Genomic DNA, 27,657 nt, shown 5'->3' on the forward strand with positions numbered 1-27,657 from the left:
GTGTGTGTGTGTGTCTGTGTGTGAGAGAGATTGAGAGAGAGAGAAAGCGAGAGTGTAAGTGAATGCATGTATGTAAGCAGAGGAGACTGACCGGGAGAGAGTGAGACTGAATGTGTAAGCAGAGGAGACTGATCGAGAGAGAGTGAGACTGAATGTGTAAGCAGAGGAGACTGATCGGGAGAGAGTGAGACTGAATGTGTAAGCAGAGGAGACTGCTTGAGAGAGAGTGAGACTGAATGTGTAAGCAGAAGAGACTGATCGAGAGAGAATGAGACTGAATGTGTAAGCAGAGGAGACTGATCGAGAGAGAGTGAGACTGAATGTGTAAGCAGAGGAGACTGATCGAGAGAGAGTGAGACTGAATGTGTAAGCAGAGGAGACTGATCGAGAGAGAGTGAGACTGAATGTGTAAGCAGAGGAGACTGATCGAGAGAGAGTGAGACTGAATGTGTAAGCAGAGGAGACTGATCGAGAGAGAGTGAGACTGAATGTGTAAGCAGAGGAGACTGATCGAGAGAGTGAGACTGAATGTGTAAACAGAGGAGACTGATCGAGAGAGTGAGACTGAATGTGTAAGCAGAGGAGACTGATCGAGAGAGAGTGAGACTGAATGTGTAAACAGAGGAGACTGATCGAGAGAGAGTGAGACTGAATGTGTAAACAGAGGAGACTGACTGAGAGAGAGTGAGACTGAATGTGTAAACAGAGGAGACTGATCGGGAGAGAGTGAGACTGAATGTGTAAGCAGAGGAGACTGATCGAGAGAGAGACTGAATGTGTAAGCAGAGGAGACTGATCGAGAGAGAGAGTGAGACTGAATGTGTAAGCAGAGGAGAGTGATCGAGAGAGAGTGAGACTGAATGTGTGTATGAAAGCAGCTGAAGACAGAGATTGAGAAAGAGTGTGAAACAGATCTTGTGTGAGTGAATGTGTTTATAAAAGCAAAGGAGACTGTGTGTGTATATGTATGTGTGTGAAAGCAGAAGAGACTGTGTATGTGTATGGGAGATAGAATGGGCTGTACGTAAAATTGTTCTGTTTCACTTGCTTATTATTTTCTTAAGCACTATATTATTTTTTATATATGTTTGATGTAAAATGTTTCCTCCAACACCATTAACATATACTACAGCAAGTTTGAGTCAGTAGGTGGAAGGACTATTTTACATTAAAAATATATAAAAAAATAATATCGTACTTAAAACAGTAAATAAGCGAGTAAAACAACAGTTTTACAGAAGACCATTCTCTAAGCTCAATAATGCCCTCCAGGATGTGTGCTAATGTGTAATTAATCCCCTTCCAGGGGTGTAGAGGCCCTCCACCTGTGGCATCGGCTACCCCTGGGTGGGTGTTAATTACACATTAACACACACCCTGTCAGGCATTATTGCTTGCTTAGTCATGCCTGATTGTGGAATTGTACAGTACAACAGCAGCACCCCTGAATAGAGGGGTTCTCAGGCAACAATGTTAGCTGACATACACCCCATCCTGATACTGTGCCTGCTGTCATTTACTGGACATTAAAGACGTGTATACTGATCACTGTTAAATATGTTTTGCAAATCTAGGGAAAGGACAGCAAAGTGTCTGTCACTAATGTAACATGGTGCAGAGTAGACAATGTGTGATGTTAAACAAAACAGAACAGTTAGATAATTCCAGTCTCATTTAGTGCCTGTTAATTGACTGAAAGATGGTATTGCTAACTTTAAAAAAAGTTTATCAAACCTCTAAATATAGACATACACTGAACACTGAACATTTCATACATACAGCGTTAAAAATGCTACCCCTTCCATGCCTTTCAGAAACTGCACATTTTGAAATTCTACACCTCTTGTCTCTTTTTATTTTATTTTGACTAGAACTGCCAACCACCTTTCCATTTAAATAATTCTAATTATTCTTGGATGTTCTTCAGGTTGCAAACAATCAAAATATTTAATTACAAAGAGAATAAACCAAGCAAAGCACCATATGCACCATAAACAAAATATGATGATAGCTTTATTCAAACTCTTTTAAAATAAACCCTCTATAACAATTTGTATGAATAAAATGAAATATTTATATAAGACAAAAGTAACTGAGCATTCGTTTACGTTAACTGTACTATCAAGTCAATGAGATAGAAACAGAACTGCAAGAATACAAAACATAACAGTTACAAACTGTCATCTACTGCAGCAAGAAATGGAAACAATGACTACGGGAAGGACATAAAAATAAAGAAAAAACAATCAAAACAAATTCATGAAAGGGAAATTGAAAACTTAAGTAAGCTGAAGAATGTTTTCTTTTCATAAGGTGAATAGACAATGCAATGAAAAAAAACCTGCGGTTGTACAAAACAAGCACTGTTGTAATGTAAATATTCCCTTTTAAGCCCTTTTAAACTTGAGAACAGAGACAACAGAACCAGAAAGGGAATTTTAGTGTTTAGGTGCGGTGATTTTTCTTTGCACGGTCACGCCATAATACCTATAGATTGCAAAACAGTCTGCTTTGAGCCAAATCTATCTGACTGTGTTTAATCTCTGAGGAAAAGAAATAAAAAGCTTGAGAGACTTTAATGCCAGTAAGGAGAATTATACAAAACGAAATTCTAATTCAGAAATATAGCCAGTGCCACTATTGTGACCTGTATTAAGTAGCTGTGTTTTATGAGACACTCAGGAACAAATGGGGAGAGTATCAGTGCCCTAGAACAATGCACTGTTTAAGGTTAACTGCCCTGTTATATTTCTATTGGAAAACTTCAAATGTCAGCATTCACAATGAATGAAGGGCTGCTGTCATGTGAACACAGGAATTTGTCATACCAACAAAAATATCTTTCATCAAAATATGTTTCATTCACACCAATGCACAGATCCTTTGATGCATCAGATATAAAATACATTTTAAATCCTTGTACCCCCTCATGCCAGTGTCCCGCTAAATATATTAAATCCAAAATTGAGCAACAGGTTCATAGGTTCATAGATGATTACTAGACTAATGGCCCTAAAGTCCTTATATTTATCCCGAGTTGCCCCAGTTGTCCATGGTTAGGTGAGTGAAGTTTGCAGATGTAAGGGTATATCATAGTTAATACCGACTTCATCTTTCCAGGAGGGACATGGGCACCACCCCAGGAGTGAAGAGTGAATCTATGGTCACCCATCCATTGATCTGGGTTGCATTTGAAGAGGGTCAGGGAGGGGATCTGTTTCACGTGAATTGGAAGCTTGTTCCAGAGAAGTGGCAGTCTCTGGGAGATGTATCTATCTCTCTAACATGTTCTGTTCATGTCAGAGGCTAGGTTAAGATCCCTGGAGTGAGTGACCCTCATGCAGTTTGATTTATGAATGTGCAGCATTTCCATCAGGGCAGGGTCAGAGACTGCCCTGTAAGCCAGGTATAGGTAATCCCTTAGCAATTGTAGGAGACAAGCCATTCAGTCTTTCCAAGTAAGACTTGCTTTGTGTACCCTGCAATTTGTTGGTGAGAAACCTCTGACGTCTCTCCAGCTGTTGCAGGTGTCCATGTAAAAGGGAGCATTGTACTCAATTATTGGTCTGATGAGGGCTGAGTATAATGGAATCATAGCATCCTTAGATCTAGATGCCATGCCCTCGGAATAAATAGAAACCTCCATAGCCCAGTGTTCTGCATTCTTGCTGTAACTACAAAAAATGCACTAAACATTTCCCAGAACATAAACAATCACAAACACCAAAATAAAATACCCCATAATAATTTGACCCCAAAACACTATTTTTCTTTTACTTGCATTAAAGCCCATTCTGCAGGTTTTGTATGGATGTCATAAAAATCATCCAGATCGCAACTCAAGCAGTAGTAAGGACATTTTTTTATGCTTATTTCATTAATTTAATAATGTATAAATCTTTAAACAGCTTTAATGTATTTAGGATGAGCCAGGCTAAATCTGAGAGCAAAACCATAGCATAATGCCTAAATCATAGCAGTTGAGAGGTGTGCCCAGGGCCCAGCTTTACTCAGGTCAATCCGTTTTTTTATTGTTAAGGGAAAATAATAGCTAGTTTTTAAAATTACTGACTGATATATCTGGCCTCTCTTGAACAGACTCCCTTTATAACTGGATATTTATCACTTTAACAATGAGATGCAAAGCTTTTAGCAACTGTCTTTGCAGCAATTAGTCATTAAGGTACGAAAATTGTCTCAGATTTTTGTTGGAATTATGTTAGAATGGAGTTTTCAAAATAGTGGCATGTTTTGCTAGTATTAAATCAAAGCCATTTAAATAGTAATGTTTTCAGTATTTTACTATTTATTTGTTTTGTTTACTGGGAAATGCATAAATGAGCAAAAGCTCATATTAAGGCCTCAGAGAATATGTTCAGTAAAGCAATAAAGTTACAGGGTCATTAATATGATAGTTTTTATTACATGTATTGAATATATTTAAAGCTGCAGAATGTGTAACTTTATACTTTATTAATTGAATATTATAAATGTTTGTTACTAATTTCATCTATTTTATTATTTTTCCCCTCCTTTGTTCAGGTTAATTGTACGTAGTGTATATAAAGGTTTATAATACTTGTTTATTGATGATTGTATTGTTAAACATTATATTATTTGGAAAATAAAAAATATTTGAAAGAAAAAAGCTGCAGAAAATAGATAATTAAAAAACTGGCTAATGAACAGTACAATATATTGCACATTTAGATAAATCAGAGATATTGCAGTATGTATTACTGTCAGTGCATGCTAATTAATTAACATTTCAGACAATGTTATAGTTTAGAGCTTTGGAATTATAAATATAGTAATAATGGATTTCTTCAATATTTTATAATTTAAGCAAGTGTGAATGGTAATACATAATTCTTAAAATGTATATAGAAACTGAGTCAGCTACACTTGTTGCATAGCACAAACATTCATGGTGAACTTCTTTGTCTGAGCAAACAAAAATGACATTAATTTGTTAATTTATAGAAAAGCAGTTTTAATTAACCAACCTTGGAAAGCCTATAAGCATCATATGATGGGGTGATGCATGTAGAGAAGTTGGAGATGGCATGTTATTCTGGAAGTTAAAGAAAGAGGCTTACATAGTGTTTCAAATGTTAGGTGAATGAAATCACTGCAGTACAGAGAAATGTTATGAGCAGTTATAGAGATTGCTGGAGTAACAAACAGAGGAGACAGTAGTTATGTAGGTAATAGGGAGCAAAGGAGAAAATGGTTCTACTGTGAATCGCTGGCTAACCAGAATACTAAAAAATGATGTCTGAAACAAAATACTAAAAAATGATGTCTGAAACACAAAACACAAAATACTGAAAAATGATGTCTGAAACACAAAACATAAAATACTGAAAAATGATGTCTGAAACACAAAACACAAAATACTGAAAAATGATGTCTGAAACACAAAACATAAAATACTGAAAAATGATGTCTGAAACACAAAACACAAAATACTGAAAAATGATGTCTGAAACACAAAACACAAAATACTGAAAAATGATGTCTGAAACACAAAACACAAAATGGTGAAAAATAATGCATGAAACACAAAACACAAAATACTGAAAAATGATGTCTGAAACACAAAATGGTGAAAATTTAACTTTAAGCATTTTTTACAGGGAAGCATGTCCCTCCCCAAACTTAATCACTACCAAGTCCATGGTTGCATAAACTCGAAGAAGGGGGGGGGGGTCTTACAAAAAACAGAGTCATTGCTGGTGCACATGTAGAAACTGGACTGGCAATGATTTGCAACGGAAAACTGCAATCGTTCTTCTGATGATTCGCTTTCCTGTGAACAAATGAAGCTCAAGGAATTTCACCTCGACTAACTGTAGAGAAACTGGACTACAGAGATATCAAATTGACTGGCGTTTTGGAGATACAGTTAGTGGTTACATAGCTGGTTAGAGGTCATAACAAAAGATGAAGACAGCCCTGTTCTAGGCAGTGATACAGACTTACTATATAACAAGCTACTAACGAAAGATATCTACAATGTGAAGTATTGATGCTGCTAATTAAACAGGTAAGGTATTAACTAGGGATGTGGGGTAATAACAGAGAATGTAGAGATCATTGTATGTTATTTTAGGGCTAGCATATTAAGAAAAGGTATAGATCAGTTAGCTTACTAGATGGAAGTACAGCATTTACAAATATGGATTACAGAATGCCAAGCACTAAGTAAGAAGATGGCTAAAAGGTATTGTGGGGAGGCTGAAGGCTGTCGAAGCTCTATGGGTAATAAAGTCACAGAAAGTATGAAAAAAAAAGTTTAATGTGGTCAACATTACATAGGCATGGAGAGAATTATACAGAGAGTCTAGTGCTAAGTGTCATCACACTGACAGTCAGTATAAATGAGTGCATGCACTTTTAAAACAACAGTGTTAATGTGCCTTAAAAGAAGGCAAAATGTGTTTTTATAACCTCCTGTTTCTAAACTGCATTTTTTGGTTCTCCAAAGCCTGCAGACATCATCTTGCTGTGATCTGTTGACCTATTTATTCATCTCAGGGTGAGAACTGTTCCTGGCCAATTTGTTCCCTGAGAGGTGAGAGCTAATCACAGTCATCATTCTGGCAGCCATCAGATTACTTGTTTATGAAACTCTTTGGATTATGTTTTCTTTTAAATTGTTTGAAACGTATTCTAGCCCAGTGGGCTTTCGCGGTAAACAAATGTCAATAAATAAATAATCAGGGCTTTTTCTACTTATGCCCTAAGCCTGCCTCCTTGTGGCTGACATGAATGTCTGCATCACTACAGAAGGTTCAGTTATGCCCTCCCTTCTTATGTGTGTGCTTCTGCATGCATACTGCAGACAGCTTCAATCACTGGCTTGGCTAAACCAAGCTCACATACTCAGTATACAGCCCTATACATTGCCTGCAGGCTTCTGCCTACACAGTGATGATCAGAAAACTGGAACCACCAATCTCTCCCCCCAAAATTGGTGAGCTTGCATTGGCCACTCACTCTTACCCTCCCCTGTCTGGATCTTCCAGTGCGACAGCTATAGTTGGGCTCTGGTAAAGTAGGACATAGTTAAAGCTCTATTTTTTCACTCCACAGAAGTAGACCTACACAGTTTTTGACTGAACACCACCTGGGAATTCCATTTATTTTATGCAAGCGACTATTATTTCTTTTAATTCTAAAACTAATTGAGCAGCAAAAACACACTAAGATTTATTTATTTAGTTTTGCTTGGAATATGTTCACTCTATCATTTTGAAGAGAAAGGCCCTCTGTAGTAGTGTACAGGCAAATGCAGGTATTGCATTCCTTTTATTAATGCAATAGCTACACCTTTAAAATCATCTGTTAGATAAATTCAGTGCAACCGTACATTACACTTACAGAGTTTTCTTGTTTAAAATGAATTTGTTTTGCTATATATGTGAGAGTCATCAGGTGTAAACAACTTTTCTACCGCATGATATGTCCAGCATTCACTTCTCTGTAATCTATTTAACATTACTACACTGACTTTGCAAGCTTTTGGGTAAAACATCCAGCCTTTAGGAAATACCATAAATGAATTTAAGAAATTCTTCAAGAATATTTCCCTCTTCCTATCCCAAGGCAACAAAGATAACCCTGAATAATTGCCCCTTACTCCAAGCAAAATTATCATTTAGGTACTACTGTTGATAAACGTTATATTGATAACAGTACCAATCATTTGTAGCCCAACTGTCATTAAAATCTCCATTATTAATAATCACTTACTATTCTGTCCATCCAGAAAACAATCCTTTATGATAATCTTTGTTATTCCTTATATATATTCCTTTTTTTAGTCTATGAGCTCTGAGGGTTAATAAGTGATCAGATGTTTTTACTCAACAGAAAGCAAAAGTTGATTACATGTCAAAAAAACTATAAGCTTTCATATTCTTTTACAAAGATACATACATACATACATACATACATATATACATTTGAATTTACAATTAGTTGACTGTGGTTACCACATATTGTCTAACCAGTCATCATTTGTGGTCTTTCCTACTTCCTGAAAAAAAAAACTACATCCACAGGAAGACCATTCAAAATCATTCCAGTCATGCTATAGGGGCATCGCTGTTTCCACAAACGAATCCATGTGCCAGTGGATATCAAATGAATTTGGAGGGTCCTTACTTCCATCTACATTTCCTTAAATTTAACAATGTTATTTCATTTTTTTTAGGCCAGAGCACTAACATATATTCTCCACTCAAGGTTTTATAGACTGCTACTAAGTGTATTGTAATTCATCGATATGAGGTTGATGATAAGTCTAATTTCTCTGATCTGGTTTCATATTCCCCGTGATGGCAACAGAAATTCTCTTAATCCAGCATTGCTGGATTTTCTCTATTGAATTTTGTAACAAGAGATTACTGGAATTTGTAATCAGATGAATATTCTAGGATGAGTCTTTTAACAATAGTATAAACGACCACCATAACTGCTGCATAACAATCAGTTAATTGAAATAGTAAGTAATAAAACATGAAAAGAGAGCATTTTAAATATTGCTTTCAACAAAAGCCTAAAACTCTGTGTGAAGCTAACACTTTAAGCTAAGATGCTCACTGTACCATCTGTGGATAACCGTCACTTGACTATTGTACCTCATTTGTACAGTTCAAAATGACAACATGTGAGACAACATTTACAAAAGGAATTTCACACTGATTGACAGGAGCATCCTTGAAATGGCTACCCTGAACATTTCATAACAATGTTCTACAAAGTTAAAAAGTCATAACCCTGCACAGCAATCAGCTAGATTAAATGGGCATAGGAATTCTTTTACATTAAACTACCATGCAAAAATGTATTATTATCACACCTGAAGTCCAAAAAAAAATCCAAAAGGCAGGGAAAAAAAGATTCCCATTTTTTAGTGTAATAAGGTACTTGGCAGCTATAGATGGTACATATATTACCATACATCCAGGATTTGTACTGCAATTAACCCTGGGGTGTCTGCTTCATAACAACCCCCCCCAGGCAAGACATAACAGCAGCAGCAACACGTACAATCCTCATATCTCTTCTGACTCACTGCATACATATTCATACATAATATATACACACGTATGCATGTGTGTGTGGGTGTGTGTTTATGTGCATGCAAATCAGTTCTTTAGTAATAACTTGGCTACATCACTTTAGAAATCTTTTATGTAAGATGTTAAAGTTAGAAGGTTATTTATTTATTTATTATATTTCTTAACCACAGCAATGAACAGGTTCCAAAAGGACCCATTTCAGCTCCTGCCTAGCAATAACAGCAGACACAGAACATGAAAATATAGAATAACAACATCGTATTGAATGGTTTTCCATGCATTCAAGATAGGTACAGAATTTCAGTACGTTGACTGATCAGAGAGTACAATAACTGCAAAGTTTTCGTAATTCTAGAATATATAAAAGCATAAATAAATACACAAATTATAAAAGCACAAGGACAGAATCAATGAAAAAGATTTTCTGAGAGAAAGGCAGGGCATTACAGAAAGTACAATTATTTATAAGTTACATGGATGGTTGCCATCAGGTACTCTAGAAATATAAGTGATAATATAATAACAGAATTTAAAGCAATATCAGATTATTTGAAACAGGAACAAGTAAAAGTGGTTGCCTAAATTTTATATATGAGAGACATTTCCAGTTGTCATTAGTACATCCCATCATTTGGGACCTAAAATATAAAATGTGTAGTGAGTTAACAGATATTTGTGTGTCTCAGGAGGAGGGTTGTATTGCTCGTACAGGAATGCAGCTGTCATGGTGTACTGTTTATTGCTAATCTGTGGCAAAGGTAGGCCTTTTAGAAATTATATTTAGTATGTCATTTAATGTATTTGGCCAGTGGTGTTTGCTATCTTTCTTAGAGGTACCTAAGTCACATGTAACCAACTTTAGGGATCTCTAGACCTGTTCATGAGTCCTTATATCAGCTGGTTGCCAATCCCAAATTTAATAAGATAGGTTCACAGCTTCATAGGAAAATATTAGATAATCATTCTGCAGAACAGTACTAGCCTAGCCAATAACCCACATTCAGATATTTCCTCTAGCCTCAAGGAGTGCAATACAAGATGGACCAACAAAGAATCTGATGCTGTCCACCCAATTATCTAAGTTTATCTTGTAGATGGCAAAGGTGCTACTCTGCTTGATATATACTGGACATTTGTTCTGAGGGTCAGGCATGTGTTGGGATATGAATCGATGATGCTGGTGTGTCTTATTTATCTGGTGATGAAGGTTTAGTTCCTCTAAACTGATATTTGAGGAACCATTTAGTGTGTGAAGGAATAGTTCCCAGAGGGTTGGATTTTTCATGTCTCTAAAGGCTACGTACAGATCCTCAGAGATAAGTCCATAAGAAACTGAGTAAAGAGAGAGGGTTTCCAGTCTGTCCTGATAACTAAGATTTTTGAGGCCACCAATTTTTTTAGTTAAGAACAACTGAGATCTCGCAAGTTGACTGATATGTTTAAACCAAAATATGCCAAAAGGGGCATTATATGCAATAAAAAGTCTGATGAGTGTGAGAAAAGGGGAATTAAAACTTATTTGGATCTAGAGGAGATGTCTTTAGAAATTAGATGAGCCAGATAGAAGGTTTTCCTAATTACTGTGAAAACACGATGGTGAAATGATAAGGAAATATCATCAAGAATACCTAGGTTTCATATGGCAGTGACTGATTGGAGAGGTCTGTCACCTATATGGTGTGGGTGAACATTTTGTTTCATACGTAGTTACCACTCATGTAACCCAGGGGACTAATAAGGATCTGAGCCCAATCCAGGAGACTAATAAGAAGCTGAGCCCAATCTAGGAGACTTATAAGGAGCCGATCCCAATTCAGGGGACTAATAAGGAGCTGAGCCCAATCCAGGAGACTTATAAGGAGCTGAGCCCAATTCAGGGGACTAATTAGGAGCCAAGCCCAATCCAGGGGACTAATAAGGAGCCAAGCCCGATCCAGGGGACTAATAAGGAGGCAAGCCCAATCCAGGGGACTAATGAGGAGCCGAGCCCAATCTGAGGGAGTAATAAGGAGCCAAGCCCAAATTTCCATTTGCCTCAAAGCACTGTCTGGTTAAGTGACTTGGTCATGATCAAACAGTTGGCAAATGAAGGTGGAAAGACTCAACCCCTCTACCCTTGGAATTGGAAGTGGCTCATTAATAAGTCAGAGATTTAGTCCTCTGCACTTACTGCCAGACTGACTAATTTTGCCAAAATTAAAAATGAACTATATTACATTTTCACATTTAATTTTAGACCACTTGCATTGCACCAGTTGTTAACATTGGTCTAACCCATGTTAGAGCATTTGAGAGTCAATGGAAGATTGAATAACAACTCCCGATTTACAGACATCAGCAAATTTAGATAGTGATAAGTCAGGAGGGCTGGCATGAAGCTCTGAGAAATAGATGACAAATAATCAAGAGCCCAGCACTGAGCCTTGTGGTACACCCCTAGTAACCTTTTTTTGCTTTCAGAAATGGAATCTATGATTCTAACCACACAGATTCCATTAGACAGCCATGTAGCTCTCCATCACACAACATAAGGATGTATATTCAGATTTACAAGCTTGTTAATAATGTCTGTGTAGGGAATAGTGCTGAGGGTACGGCAGGTCCAGATATGCTGGGGTTGGGGATGTTGGCCTAATGGTTAAGGTGTTTGCCTTACAAACGCAAAGTGCAGGGTTTGAGTCTCACAAGGGATAATTGACTAGGCTTAAAATGGCTCACAAGGGCAGTTAGCCTAGTAATAATCTATGAACCTATGAACCTGTATACACTGTGTAACCACTGGACACTGATTGGGTGACTTATTCAAAGAATTTAATGAAGTTAAAGAGGAAGGACCTTCCTTTGACAAAACTGAAATGACGAGGGTCCAGGGTTAACAGATTTTTAAACTCCAGATTAATGGTGTCTGAGAAAAAAATATTCCATAGCTTTACATATGAGGCTAATAAGACTAATAGGTCTGTAGTTACCAGGGTCTGCTGTTGGGCCAACACTGTGGCATTATAGTGACCATTCTTCATGCTTCAGGAATGCAGCCAGTTGACAGACTTAGATTAAAGATGCTAAGTAGTGGTTTAGACTGGCCATATTTGGTACTAATAATCAGGTGTCCTGTGGGTTATCTTGGCCTATGGATGAGGTCTTCCTAGCTTTCAGTGGGCTGACAGAACTTGTTAAAAGGGGTATCTGTGTCAGTGGAATACGTGGAATAGTGATAACAGTGGGTAGAGTAAAATTTGCACTATATTTATCAGCTAGGATATTAGCTATTTCCTTTGGGTCAGAGTGTGCAGTATTATTGTGGACCAGCTCCGAACATTGTCGGGTGCTAATTCTTAGCTTCTTGACATAGATAAGAAAGATATGTTAGTTTTGATTTTACTAGCCATTTTAAATTCATATTCAGCTAATAAGTCCCTTAAGTTCTTTACCTAGATTTTATGGTGTTTATGCTGTGTGTGCCTTTGCTCTCAGCTGGCAGTAGTAAATATGTATGGAGGTGTCATGTGGATTTGCTTTACAAAACTTTCATGCTTGGGCTCTAAAACTGAAAAGACTGCAATATTGTATCCCTTTTCTAAGTCTTGTGCCCATAAGGTCAGAGGATCATAAACAAATTACGAACAAATAAGTCTAGAGTCCAGGTACCTTGTACAATACTACCATTATAATGCACCTCCCACTTCCAGGAGAGCAGAACATTTCAAGCCAGGTATGAATTTGTGGTTTCCCACCTGATCATCTAGCTTGCTTTTCTAAAATGTGAGGGCGTTGCTCTGTTTTACATGCTAGAGTATTTGCTCTAGAGATGGGGTAGCCAGTGGGTAATAAATCTGTCCTCCAGGATGTTTTGTTTATGTGTTGTAAGGGGTTCAGATTCCTAGTATGAGTGTTTGTGAAGCTGTTTATTTTATGGAGGTACAAGAGATCTCTTAAGGTAGGATCTCTGATGGGACAGAATGCAGGATGTAGATATCATTTTATGAACCTGTAAGAGGCAGATTATAGGGATTATAGGGATTATAGGGATAGGGCTCCAAGCCTGTTTTGGTAGCAGGGACTACTTAGGCCAATAATCTTTTTAGTTAGGAACCTTTGGAGGCTTTCTAGCTATATTATATACCAGGTTATTTATTTGCCAAAGAAGACACTGGACTCAATAACTGGTCTAATTAGGAATGCGTACAGAAGGATGATAACATCTTTAGACCTGAATTAGATGCCTTTATAAGTCAGTTGGGCTAGATAGAGGGATTTCCAAGTCACCTTTGCCCATGGTGGTCAAAGGAGAAGTTGTTGACCCAGATACTAAGATTCCTGACAATCATAACTGTTTAAAGTGAGGGTCTGGCTAGACTTTAAGCTATGAATAAAGGGCCTTTACCAAATGTGGCCATGTTACACCTTTTTGCATTTTGTTTAAGCTCCCTCTTTCTTTGTGTACCACTGGTTTGTACGGATTAGTTCTTACTGTAGTGATTTTCTACCAGGTAGCTCAGATAACAACTCCCAGCTTAAAGTCATTGGCAAAGGTGGTTATCCATAGGCCTGTGTTTATGGCATAGTGTTCAAAAAAGTATATACCAAAATTTAGGGGTCCTGGTATTGAGCACTCATGTACTCCACTGGTTACTTTCTTGCTTTTGGAAGTGTCACCTTCTCTCTTAATTATTGGGGTATATATTTTATTGAATTTGCAAGCCATCTTGCCATGTAAACGTCTACCTTTAAAGAAAATGTACAATGCCAGCATTGGGTATAACTTCAAAGGCCTTGCCCAGATCCAGATATGCTATATGAAGAGAGTAGCCACTCTCCACTGTATCTGTGGTCTTTCCAACGAAATTTGCTAAATTAAGTAAAGAAGACATATCCTGCCTTTTATAAAACCAAACTGTTATGTGTCCATTTAGTATAGCAGTTTATAAAGTAGGCCTCACGAAGAGAAGACTTCATGACAGGGTTTATAACCATTGTTACGATATCAGGAAAGGCAATGAAAGCAATGCCTTGGCCAAGCATATAGTAGAAAATAGTGCACACAGATTCAGCTTTATGGTCCTGGAGTTAATGGCAGTTAACAACAGGGAAGGAGACAACATGAACCAACTGGCTGTCAGGGAGCTTAAGTGGATTCTCACTTTGAAAGCGCACATACACCCAGGCATTAATCAGTACGTATCTGTTAAACCTGTCCTCAACAGCAGGAAGTTATAAGGGAGATGTGTACTTCTTGATAATCTCAATCTGGTTTGGGTATTGTTCATGCCCTTTAGCTTTGTTTAGCTGTAGTCATGGATCCATAGAGCCTCTTGATCTTTAAGAGGACTATGTTCTGGTATAATAGCCACACATTATTACTTTGTTCTATGTCTGATTCCCACAGGCTTTACATCAGCCTGACATAGACTGTTGTATTCATTTTTGATTTTAGGTATACAGTTTTCAATTGGCCTCAGGTTTTATCTATGATGCGAAGAAAAATTCTGCTACGTGATGCTACAGGCATTTCAATGTCTGGTAGTGGTTCATGTTTTTTATTTTTGTCCTGTCTCGCAGTATATTTGAGGCAGGCTTTAGCTCACAGCTGATACAGTTATTTGTTCTTTAATATTATATAATATTACTATATATCTGGTATTTTGGCTTTCATGTGGATTTATCCTTAGGGTGAGTTTGGACGTATGCTTAGTTATCGTAGCTACGTCCATTAGTTTTTCTAACGCATTATGCGTGTGTTAAAGTAACTTGAAAGCTGGTTCGTTTTAGTTCAGCATTTAGTTTTTCATTGTGAGCTTCATTTTTGTTTATTTTGTATCTCATGGCGTCAGTTTCAGTTAGGCTTGGATACTTGAGCGGTTGCTTGGATCCTAGTTTTTGACAGATACTGAAACTATAAGCACTATGCTAATGGAAGCTGTGCTTGAACATTTGTTAACAGCTATTTGTTAACAGTTGTTTGCTTATATGTGTTGATGCTTGCGATTAGTAGAGGTGAGTGTGTTGCTTTCTGTATTTTTTTGTTTCTCTGCATTTTATATTTTCGCATTTTCTACACCAGTCTATGACCGTCTGGTGGTTCCTCTTGATATAGGAGTGTATGTTTGTATCTTTTGATGGGGCTGACTTCTAGCGGAGTTGTGTTGGTGCAGTTGTTTTGGTGAGCGTAAGTGGATGCGCACTGTAGTGTGTCTCCTGTGCTTACTAGTGGTCGTTGCGAGTAGGACATTCTTTACATCCGGACTGTCATCTGCCACATCATTTATTTTGTGAACATGTTTTGAATCCGACATGGACGCGGGATATTGTGCAATACGTGGTCGTGTTTTTGTGAATCTGGTTTGGGGAATATGTGTGCGTTGGCGGCGATTGCAATGTGTGAAGTGAGGTACGATCTAAATGTATGTGTAGATCTGAATATGGGTAGAACTTGTTGTCACCTATTTGGTGTAGTTGTTTCTAATATACACCAACAGCTTCATGTCAGTATTTATGTTTTGCACTCCCCAATAATAATTATGATCATGGCGTCATCTATGAATATGTTGATTATTAACTTTGAATTGTTGTATGGTGCATCGTTTGTGCCTTAAACATTCTTAGATTAGAGTTGGGAGCGGAACATCATAGACAGTCTGTCTGTATTTCGGAGGCCTTATAGAAAGGAAATAAGTATGTGTTCAGTTAGCGACTCCATTAGGAGTCGCTGATTATGTCCAGGCTATCTCTGTAAACAAGAATATGGTTTATATTCTCTCCTGAGGTATGTTGTTCTTTGTTTTTAAGCCTTGAATATGTTTCTGCACCAATTTTCAGTGTTGTGAGGTGAGAGCTTTAGTTGATATGTATTGTTATAATGACAAGGTTTGTCGTTGTATTTAAATATAGCATGTTTTAGGCTTTTCTGCCATAACTTTTAAACTGTTTTTACATGTTTTTAATCCATTTAAGCACTGTCTCTTTAAATAAGGATATGGAGGGAAGGAAAGAGTGTTAGCAATTATTCTATTAGTGTTCAATTTATTTTTTGAGCGCCAAAAGTTTTTTGTATAAGAGCTTGCTTTTTTCAATGTTTTATTGCACCTGAAGAAGCGTAGTATACCTACGTGAAAGCGCTTGTGTGTCTTGCTCTCAATAAAGAAGGTTTTATCATCAGTGACTATCTCCGTGTGGTGACTCCAGTGGATTTTGTGTTATTCAGTTTTCCTGGTTCTTTCCAAGGGGAGTCTTCGTTTTCCTGCTACAGTTTTTGGACTTTTTTCCTCTTGCTGTTGTGCTGTTTGCAGGTTTAACACATGGAGTCTAACAATATTGAGTTAGATTTTCGTCCAGAGACGAGGACTACAGGTTTACCGGCTTGGGATTCCCTCAAGCACTGCCAAGAGAATCCTTTATTGGCTCTGGAATTGTTGAATCAACCTCATTTGTTACCAACTACACCGAATGGTGAGAATGTTACTGAATTTAATAGACTTTTTAAAATGCTTCAAGATGACCTTTATCAGTTACAGAGACTAGCCTGGCAGAGACTGCACTTAGAGGCATGTTTACACTTCAAAATAGTGCCTAGAGGAATGCGTGTTTTTTGTATGCCTTCTTATGGCAACAGTCATCCCCTGCTACTGAGGAAATGGCAGGACCTCAACATACAACTAGGCTTCAGCTATATTAATTTGCTGTTGGAGTACTTCTCTCCAGTGGAAGCTGAATTAAGAAATAAGATAGATTTACAGCATACAGCTATTATTGAACGGTTTAAGACTGAATATTTCACCAGGAGGTTAGACTCCCTTTGGGCTCAGGTACACTCATTTAGTGAAAGACTCAAGAGTGTCAAACATAAAAAACTTATCAGAGATGCCAATGACTTTGCCAATGGTCAAGTCTTCGTATGGCCTAGAGTTGAGAACGCACGCATGCAAAGTACACATAATAATGATGGGCCCTCAATTAACACTTCTAGTCTTCCACCTATGCCAACAGTTAGTTCCACCATTGAGCCTATCTTGGCCCATTCTGCTCCTTCCACAGCCAACAATATGGTCCATACAGCATCGGAGCCCTTTAATCCTGCTTCTAACCTAGCTGATGAAGCAGGACTGGACAATAGTACACCGCCTCCGAATCAACAGGCAGCCAAAATGTTTCTATCAGCAGGTGCTAAACCGAAGGACACGTCCTCTGCTAGTAACTGTTTTTTACCCTTCCCGGTCAAGCAACAGCTAGGATGGAGAGGCTGGTCGAACAGCAGAGGACCAAGGAAAAGGAAGGGTTCAGTAGAAAATTACCCAAACACCAGGAAACAAAGAAACTGAATAATAGACCTCAGTATGAAGAAACAAAAAGACTGAACTCTCTAGTATGTAATATCTCAAGTTATACTTTGTCTGAATCAGATCATTCTCTATTAGAGAAAGGCCTGAACTTTATTCCTTCACAAGTCAGTTATCTAAGTGATATTTTAATAGATCTGAGGTTATTTTGCCGCAATGTCTCCCTGAAGATTTTGTTCAAAGATAATAAGGCCTTAGACACTAGTATTGTGAAGAGTTTTTTTAGAGTCAAAAGTAGCTTCACTCCCATAATGCCGCACAATGTGGAGAGTTTTTTGAAAATGTGCGAAAATGACTTCTATGAATGGTTTAGGTTGAATAAGAAAAGGTGCTGTTTTTATAATATCAGCAAAGCTGAACAGTGCTCTATTCAATCACTGAAGAATAATGAACATGTTATTGTCAAACCAGCCGATAAGGGAGGAGCAGTGGTCGTTATGAATTCCTCAGAGTACTCTGATACCATTAATAATATGCTATTAGATGACAAAGTATATGAGACTATCTCTAGAGAAAAGGTTAGAAAAATTGTTAAATTGGTGCATGATAGTTTATATGACCTCCTGATGTGTGGCCAGATCAGCTGTGAGTTATATGAGTACTTTCTAATAGAGTTCCCCACCCTTCCCATTATTAAGGGTCTACCAAAAATACATAAAGGCGTTAAGCCAGTACCTATGAGACCCATAGTTTCAGGGGAAAGGTGGATAACCTCTACCATTTCTTCCTTTGTGGAAAGCCTACTACGACCTTTGGTGGACAATATTCCTGTTATTCTGAAAGATTCTTACCAACTTATTGAATTTCTTAAAGATTTTGTGTTAGACGAGAAGGGGACAACTATGCTCTTAGTGACTATGGACGTCAAGAACCTCTTTACCAGCATCCCTAATGATGTGGGATTGCAGGCCATACGAGAGATTCTTGTTAGCAATTCAGGTTATAGCCGTAGTAGACAGATTCTGATCAATTGTCTCCTTGAGATGATACTTGATAATAATGTCTTCTTGTTTCAGGATCAGCTATACCTGCAGAAATGGGGGGTTGCCATGGGCACCATGTTGAATAGTTCACGCTAACCTCGTAGTCCACCATTGGGAGTTGAATCATCTTTTTAAGCATGTAGACTACCACAAGGTTAGAATGTACAAGAGGTTTGTTGATGATGTCCTCTTTGTGTGGGAGGGGACTAAAGCAGAATGTTTGAACTTTATTACAGAATTAGAAATGACCTCTACGTTTTTGAGATTCACAGCTGATATTTCACCAGATCAGGCACATTTTCTGGATCTGAAGTTGGAAGTCAATGCTAGCAGGATAGTTACCTCCCTATATAGGAAACCCACCTGGAGGAACACCCTGTTACGTTTTGAAAGCATGCACCCTAGGTTTACCTTTAGAGGGATAGTTCTAAGCCAAATGTACAGAGTTTGCAGAATATGTGGTGATAAGGACACTTTGTCCTTAGAACTTAATATACTCGAGGGTCTATTTAAACAGAGGGGATATCCCCCCAAGTTAGTGAATGAATGTAAGCAGGAAGTCATCAAGAAAGTATTGAGCAGGACAGTTGAGTTTGCCTCCGTAGGGAGCAGTTCCTTGTCCTATGCAATGAGTAACAATAGGTATACTGATAGACTTAATTATGTCACCAAGTACACCAGTGACGTTGTCGAACATAATAAAATCATAAGTAGAAACTGGAATGTCCTAATCGCAGATCCGCTTACTAGGAAAATTGTGGGGGACTATCCGAGATTTAGTTATAAGACATGTCACAATTTGAAGCAAACTTTATGCGTAGAACAGTGTTTGCCGTTAACCAACAACTTTAGTGACCCATATGGGACTTTTCCCTGTGGACACTGTCATATGTGTTCACATATATCTAAAAATACCTGTTTTTCACATCCAGACGGTTCATTTACATTTATACCTAGATTTCACAGTGATTGTAATAGTACTAATCTTATTTATCTGGCCACTTGTGGCTCCTGTGAAGCCTTCTATGTAGGCCTCACGAAGAGAAGACTTCGTGACAGGGTTTATAACCATTGTTACGATATCAGGAAAGGCAATGAAAGCAATGCCTTGGCCAAGCATATAGTAGAAAATAGTGCACACAGATTCAGCTTTATAGTCCTGGAGTTAATGGCAGTTAACAACAGGGAAGGAGACAACATGAACCAACTGGCTGTCAGGGAGCTTAAGTGGATCCTTACTTTGAAAGCGCACATACACCCAGGCATTAATCAGGCATTATCTGTTAAACCTGTCCTCAACAGCAGGAAGTTATAAGGGAGATGTGTACTTCCTGATAATCTCAATCTGGTTTGGGTATTGTTCATGCCCTTTAGCTTTGTTTAGTTGTAGTCATGGATCCATAGAGCCTCTTGATCTTTAAGAGGACTATGTTCTGGTATAATAGCCACACATTATTACTTTGTTCTATGTCTGATTCCCACAGGCTTTACATCAGCCTGACATAGACTGTTGTATTCATTTTTGATTTTAGGTATACAGTTTTCAATTGGCCTCAGGTTTTATCTATGATGCGAAGAAAAATTCTGCTACGTGATGCTACAGGCATTTCAATGTCTGGTAGTGGTTCATGTTTTTTATTTTTGTCCTGTCTCGCAGTATATTTGAGGCAGGCTTTAGCTCACAGCTGATACAGTTATTTGTTCTTTAATATTATATAATATTACTATATATCTGGTATTTTGGCTTTCATGTGGATTTATCCTTAGGGTGAGTTTGGACGTATGCTTAGTTATCGTAGCTACGTCCATTAGTTTTTCTAACGCATTATGCGTGTGTTAAAGTAACTTGAAAGCTGGTTCGTTTTAGTTCAGCATTTAGTTTTTCATTGTGAGCTTCATTTTTGTTTATTTTGTATCTCATGGCGTCAGTTTCAGTTAGGCTTGGATACTTGAGCGGTTGCTTGGATCCTAGTTTTTGACAGATACTGAAACTATAAGCACTATGCTAATGGAAGCTGTGCTTGAACATTTGTTAACAGCTATTTGTTAACAGTTGTTTGCTTATATGTGTTGATGCTTGCGATTAGTAGAGGTGAGTGTGTTGCTTTCTGTATTTTTTTGTTTCTCTGCATTTTATATTTTCGCATTTTCTACACCAGTCTATGACCGTCTGGTGGTTCCTCTTGATATAGGAGTGTATGTTTGTATCTTTTGATGGGGCTGACTTCTAGCGGAGTTGTGTTGGTGCAGTTGTTTTGGTGAGTGTAAGTGGATGCGCACTGTAGTGTGTCTCCTGTGCTTACTAGTGGTTGTTGCGAGTAGGACATTCTTTACATCCGGACTGTCATCTGCCGCATCATTTATTTTGTGAACATGTTTTGAATCCGACATGGGGATATTGCGTGTTTTTGTGAATCTGGTTTGGGGAATATGTGCAATGTGTGAAGTGAGGTACGATCTAAATGTATGTGTAGATCTGAATATGGGTAGAACTTGTTGTCACCTTTTTGGTGTAGTTGTTTGTAATATACACCAACAGCTTCATGTCAGTATTTATGTTTTGCACTCCCCAATAATAATTATGATCATGGCCTAATCTATGAATATGTTGATTATTAACTTTGAATTGTTGTATGGTGCATCGTTTGTGCCTTAGACATTCTTAGATTAGAGTTGGGAGCGGAACATCATAAACAGTCTGTCTGTATTTCGGAGGCCTTATAGAAAGGAAATAAGTATGTGTTCAGTTAGCGACTCCATCAGGAGTCGCTGATTATGTCCAGGCTGTCTCTGTAAACAAGAATTTGGCTTATATTCTCTCTTGAGGTATGTTGTTCTCTGTTTTTATGCCTTGAATATGTTTCTGCACTATTTTTCAGTGTTGTGAGGTGAGAGCTCTAGTTGATATATATTGTTATAATGACAAGGTTTGTCGTTGTATTTAAATATAGCATGTTTTAGGCTTTTTTGCCATAACTTTTAAATTGTTTTTACATGTTTTTAATCCATTTAAGCACTGTCTCTTTAAATAAGGATATGGAGGGAAGGAAAGAGTGTTAGCAATTATTCTATCAGTGTTCAATTTATTTTTTTGAGCGCCAAAAGTTTTTTGTATAAGAGCTTGCTTTTTTCAATGTTTTATTGCACCTGAAGAAGCGTGGTATACCTACGTGAAAGCGCTTGTGTGTCTTGCTCTCAATAAAGAAGGTTTTATCATCAGTGACTATCTCCGTGTGGTGACTCCAGTGGATTTTGTGTTATTCAGTTTATAAAGTCAGATAAAATACATTCCAAGACCTTACACAATTAGGCTAATTAAGTTAATAGGTCTGTAATTCCTAGCATCTGTGGTAGCCCCCCCCCCCATGTAGGGGAATTAAATTAACTGCTTTCTTTACCTCTGGGGCATATCCTGTAGCTAGGTATATCTTAAACAAGTACAGGAGAGTCTCAACAGGGGCATGTTTGGTGCTGTTTATTAGGCATCTAGGTAAATTGTCTGAGCTGAAGGAAATAGTGAATTTGTTTTTTAGAATCTATTCCATGATGATCCTTGGGGTGTATAAAACTCAGGCATTTCCAGAATTTCAGTGTCTAGTTTCTGAGATAAAGTTACCATTCAATTTGTCTCGGATATGTTGGATATGTTTTTAAGTTCTGAGTGAGTAATGCCATTTTGGAGTAGTTCAAAACATTTTTATTTTCTAAATTTCCCAATGCAGCTAAAGAAGAATTTATAATTACCTTTTGCTTCTGATGTTAATTTTAGTTCATGCTTGAATTTGATCTTTGTAATGGTCCTTTTTATTTTATTTATTTATTTACACTTTGTTGACCAGGTTAATTCAACTAGGTCAATGGCTTCTTTTCAGGGGAGACTGAAGGAGGTATTCTTTCTGATTATGGGAAATTTGGCCAGGGCACCAGGGAGCTTCCCCTACTCTTGGTAGTAGGGGGAAGCATTTGTGCATGACACAACAGACTTCCTGTTCCTGTTCAAGACATGGAGGCAGCCCGGAGAAACAGGGAGAACACATGGCTGATTCAGCTTTTGCTGAAACTGGAATGAAAGTTGCTGAAAATGTAGTTGAAATGGCAGAATCACTACCAGAATTTTTTTCTGATGATGCTGGTGCAGAAAAAACAGTGACACTGGAGAAAAAGGAGACTGTAGCTGAAACACTGATGGATTCAGAGGAAAATTTTCAGAGGAGATTGAAGGAGAGAGAGTCACCTCTGAAAAATGCATAATTACAACTCTCCAGTTGGGGGGGGAGTGCTGCAGGATAATTATTTGGAAGAAATGGTAAACCAAGAGAGCCGGAAAATGGAGCAACAATTTCATGAAGTGACATCATGGAAAAAATAGAAAAGGAGAAGAAGAAACCATGCCAGAGAAAGTTCCAGAGACAAAATCTTATGCACAAATTGTTGGAGAAGGAACAAAGAAGAAATAAAATAAACAAAAAAAGAAGTGTACAGTACATGTGAGCAGTAAAAAAGAAGAAAGTTTGGACAGGTATGAGGTTTGGGACTCTGTCAGAGCACCTCTGGGTGTCAAAGCAAAAGAGGTAAGAGCATTTATTTTAATTAATAAAGAGACTCTTTGTGACTTGATATTTGAGACTGGGAAGGTCATGGACATTTTTTGAGTGCATATGAACAAAAGAAAAATATTTATCCAAGGTCAGAATATATGGTGCAAGATTTTTATAGACAGACAAGAAAAAAACTGAAAGAACATTTGTTAACTTAACTTAAGTAACTTAATTTAGACTTCCCATACATGTCAAGCAGAGCACCTCACTGGCCCTCTTCAAGAGAAATCTTGATGAGTGGATGGGAAATAGAAACTTCAGCCCAGGGAACACTCCAGTGGCTTTACTTGATAGAGGCACTGGGAACTAACATCAGGTGGCATGATGCTAGGGCACGTCTATGGGCTAGGCTTGTAAAGGCTCCAGGGCCATTAACCTAGTACACAACTATGAACTATATGTAAAGAAGTAATGGACACTACAAAAATATTTATGATGAAAGAGGACTATGGACTGGGGGATGGAAATGTGGAGTAATACTGAAAACAGAAAATGATGTTATACACGTACCTAGTATTATTAATGTTCATGGTAATAGGGGTTTTGTGAAATACAGAGGTCAAACAAAAACGCATTATTTATGTGGAAAAAATGACCATCTAATCAACAGATGTGATAAAAAGATGTTTATGTGGTAAAACAGGGCATAATGCAAAAAAATGTAATTTAAAGTACAAAAATATGTGGCAGTACTGGCCATTTATGGCTATAATGTGAAATGAATGTGCAAGAAAATGAAAATGAAGTTAACAGGAGAAAGAGAGAGCAGAATGTGTTATACAGGAAATGTACAAAAGGATGGGAGTGATAACGAGCTTATACATGAAGTTATACAGGAGAAAGAGAGAGCAGAATGTGTTATACAGGAAATGTACAAAAGGATGGGAGTGATAACAAGCTTATACATGAAGTTATACAGGAGAAAGAGAGAGCAGAATGTGTTCTACAGGAAATGTACAAAAGGATGGGAGTGATAACGAGCTTATACATGAAGTTATACAGGAGAAAGAGAGAGCAGAATGTGTTATACAGGAAATGTACAAAAGGATGGGAGTGATAACGAGCTTATACATGAAGTTATACAGGAGAAAGAGAGAGCAGAATGTGTTATACAGGAAATGTACAAAAGGATGGGAGTGATAACGAGCTTATACATGAAGTTATACAGGAGAAAGAGAGAGCAGAATGTATTCTACAGGAAATGTACAAAAGGATGGGAGTGATAACAAGCTTATACATGAAGTTATACAGGAGAAAGAGAGAGCAGAATGTGTTATACAGGAAATGTACAAAAGGATGGGAGTGATAACGAGCTTATACATGAAGTTATACAGGAGAAAGAGAGAGCAGAATGTGTTATACAGGAAATGTACAAAAGGATGGGAGTGATAACGAGGTTGTGGATGAAGGTAAAGTAAGAAGGAAAAAGAAACAGAGGAGATAAGCGAGGAAGAAGCTGACTGGTGTACCGTAAGACATAAAAAGAATTCTATAGAGAAAAGAGTTAAAGAAAGGAAAAGAAAATTCAAAAATGTAATACTTACAGAAAGTAAGAAAGGAACGGGATCAGCATTTTATTATTAACTGTTCTTAAAAGCTGAAAATATTAGCTTTAAATATGAAATGTATGAAAAATCTTAAGAGGAGACTAAGTATATTACAAGGGTCTCTATCATAATGTCGAAGTCTGACAACTTCGAAGCACTAAACTCCGAACTTGAAAGTTCGAAGTTCAAAAACGTCAACACGTATAGCGAGATTGCCATAGAGTGTGGGAAGGGAAGATTTTCCTTTACTGCACTATAGTGCGATCTCAGAGTTGGTATATTTAAGTTGCACGGGGTGTGGGGGGTGAGCGTTTTCTTTCTTTTTTTTTCCTTTGGGCATTGAGTGTTTTATTTTTTTTTTGAGATTCAACGTTTTCACAGTTCGAACTTCCATGTTTGAGGTTTAGTGCTTCGAAGTTGTCAGATTTCGACAATCTGATATAGACCCATATTACAATAGTGTGCTGCAGTAGATGCATATAGTATTGTTTTAGAAGATATCAGATTATTAACAGAGGAAGAAAGAACACAAATTGAACAAATGTTGAATGGTGCAGTAGTTTGGAACACAGGGAAAGAAATGTGCTCAGACATATGTACATTATGCCAAGAAAGTTTTAAAATATTAGATGTAACTTAGATTTAAAATATTAGATGTAACCATAGGTACACTAGGACGAATTGCAGTAATAAAGTTGAGATGGAAAAATATGTATATAGAATTATAGCTTTATATGCATATGTAACAAAAAAGAGAGAAATGATGTTTAAAAATATTCCTGAATATGTTTGTATAAATATGGACATTATAGTTGTGGGTGATGATTTTAATTGTAATTTAAGACCAAGTAACCAAGCCCAACAATAAAAAGTGACACAGCAAGAAGAAAAAAAATGCTCCTCCAAAGCAACAAAATGGTAATTTAATAAACAAATGTAAGTGCTTTCATTTCCAATGATACAGAAACATCATCAGACAAACAGATACACTATCTCACATCGTTTAAATACCATGAAAACATCACTTCCTTAAGGGATTAACTTCACTTCCTTGAGGGGGTGGGGCCCAAGTGCAAGGCATGTTATACAACATCTTATGCAGCATCTCACTTTCTAAGAAAGGTGGCACCAAAGTGCAAGATACACCCTCTGAAATGAAATATAACAATATTGAATGGAATAATAGAAGAAAGTAGGAAGTAGTTGGCCAGAGGGTTGGGAGGGTGGCCTAATGGTTAAGGTGTTTGCCTTACAAACACAAGGTGCGGGGTTCGAGTCTCACAAAGGATAATTGGCTAGGCTTAAAATGGCTCGCAAGAGCAGTTAGCTTAGTACAAATCTATGAACCTATGAACCTATGAACCTATAAAATAAATAATATCATAAATCAATACAGATTAAATCATATTATGTTTCATAATTAGTGTATAGATTCCCCTGTTGCTGCTTTTGTTACTATTTTATTTTATTTTCTGCTTATTCATTTATTTGATGCACATTTGTGATATATTTTAATTTTACATTTAGATACATCGATTTATGTTCTATGTTCTTGACAATGCTGCTTTTATATATGCCTTTATGTACATGCTTTTTCTTGTCTGTTTAACATGGAATGCGTTTTATATTTTCAGTCAGCATTTGTTTCATTGCTGAAAGGGTTAATCAATTAATTAACTGAATTTTTTTGCACAAACCTGATTGGTTAACACTATTTTAAACTTGTTTAAATTAAATTGATTGTTTTTTGCTTTTTGAGATCTGATGAAGCATGTTTTTACATGTGAAAGCGCTTATCCATTGATTGTATAATAAATTAGACTATATTTTTAAGCCTGGTGGTCCTGCCTTGTGTTTCGTTTAAGATACAAAGTTACCAAACATTTTGTTGCCTTCATAAAAATCCTAGTGCATTTTGAATACCAGAAAACATTACTTCTATTACATTAACTGTCCACTTTAAATCAACCCTAAAACAACATCTGTTGAACAGATGGCTGTGCCCTTGTTCCACCCCTGACTAATCCTCTCCTATCACCACCAGCCTGATCTGAACTAACCATAACCACTAGCCCTATCTAACACATAGGTCCTACCATACTAACACCACTCAAACGTCTTAAATTAAAATCTGAGGACACTCAGAATTAAGCTTAACACTTATTCTCTTCAGCTACTGCCTAGGAAAGACATTATAGAGTAAAACCCTGTGTTGCTGTACTGCTCATTCATATTTTAAATGTGTTCCAATGTTATGATTCTAAACTAATGTGTTAACCACAAATATAGAGTGTGTACAAATGTAGTCGATGTACAACCTGACCTTGCAAATATATTACATAGTAGAACTCTATGCCGCTGTACTGTTTATTCATAAGTAAATGTGTTCTAATCTTATGATTCTCAAACTAATGTGGTAACTACAAATGTAGACTGTGTACAAATGTAGACTGTATATAATCTGACCTGTAAAGATGCTATCCAGAATGACTAATACTAACTGCATGTAAACTACCTGTATGTAAAATAACTGTATGTTAACCATCAATGTATGTTACTTCTGTTTGTCTTTTGTTTCATGGGGGCTTTTCTCCCAGGGCCTCTGCTGAAAATGGACATGTGTCCAGTTGGACTTTCCCAGTAAACAAATGTAAAATAAAATAATTAAATAAATAAAAGCTAAAAAACATATGTGCAAACATAGAAGTTAATGCTAATAATAAAATTGCATTAGTTACTCTATATACTAAAAAATGCATATTTCATAATAAAAATCAAACAATACCTGCTTTCAACTTTAAAATAGGTTTGATTGATATGTACTCATTAAGCCCTGGGGGTTAGTGGCAAATAAGAGAACTTGCCAATACAGTTCCCTTTTCTCCACTAAGGTCTCCTAGTCACCCCCCTCTATCTAATGCACCCACCTTTTCCAAAATAACAAATACAAATTCCTTATAACCAGGACTCGTGATGGAATGTTTATAAAGTGCATTACTTGTATTTTTGCTCTTAATAGCATAAAGATGCTGATAAATTCTCATATGTAAGGGCCGTTAGCTTTGCCAATATAAAAAGCAGAACAGGTGGCACAAAAACTGATA

General features: G+C 37.2%; 1 protein-coding gene across 1 annotated transcript in view; it reads right to left on the minus strand.

The window, feature by feature from the left end:
- The window catches only part of SLC5A1 (solute carrier family 5 member 1), a 555,407-nt gene that overhangs the window by 246,612 nt on the left and 281,138 nt on the right, over positions 1-27,657 (minus strand). The gene's annotated exons all lie outside the window — the stretch shown is intronic.

This window comes from Protopterus annectens, chromosome 4.part0, assembly GCF_019279795.1.
Source record: "Protopterus annectens isolate FY-2018-M chromosome 4.part0, PAN1.0, whole genome shotgun sequence".
In the NCBI taxonomy this organism is placed as follows: Eukaryota; Metazoa; Chordata; order Ceratodontiformes; family Protopteridae; genus Protopterus; species Protopterus annectens.